Below are 886 nucleotides of genomic sequence, written 5' to 3' on the forward strand. Positions count from 1 at the left end.
AGTTTGAACACCAATGGCATTTTCCAATAGATAAAATGAAGCTCTAAATTCTGATTATGTGTACTTGAAGAAGTGTTATCCTTTTCAATTATACTACAGAGTTAAGTAAACTTCTGTGATCTGATCTGAGAATCAAACCCTCACTTAGGGCACTTTCTATAGGAGAAATCTCTAGCTTCTTGAAAATCCATAATATCCAGATAGGGAGATGCCTGTTGATAACTAGAAGGTTGTCCAATGTTTTAGCCAGGTTTGCATTGCTGTGGCTAAAATATCCAATAAGAACAATTTAGAGGAGGAAAAGTTTACTTGGTGCTCACATTTTCAAAGGTCTCAGTCCACAGACAACTGACTCCATTGCTCTGGACCCAAGGTGAGACAGCACATCATAAATTAAGGGCACACCAGAGGAAAGCTTCTTTCCTCATGGTGGGGTCAGAAAGGAAGGAGAGAGTAAGAGTGGAGTAAGGCCACAGGGAAGATGAAACCCTCCAGGGCATCCTCATGACCCACCTCCTCCAGTCATGATTCATCTGCCTACAGTTAATACAGGTTAGTCCATTCAAACAAGTATGGACAGATAAGGTTACAGTTCTCACAATCCAATTATTTCATCTCTGAATATTCCTGCATGAATATAGGAGTTTTGGGGAATAACTCTTATCTAAACCATAACGTCCACCTAATACAGCAACATTACCACTAGAAAGAAACAAACTTGGAAACTCACACAAGGAAACTACTTTCAAAAGTCCATTTCTAAACCACCCAAGAACACCAGCATTATTGATTTGGAGGCACACCTCAATTTAACCCCAAAGAGAATTACTTATATGGCTTTCTTACTCACAAGCCTTGGTTCCAAATGACTCTTACCTGTTACCTG

The sequence above is a fragment of the Marmota marmota genome, unplaced genomic scaffold, assembly GCF_001458135.2.
Source record: "Marmota marmota marmota unplaced genomic scaffold, marMar, whole genome shotgun sequence".
NCBI classification, from domain to species: Eukaryota; Metazoa; Chordata; class Mammalia; order Rodentia; family Sciuridae; genus Marmota; species Marmota marmota.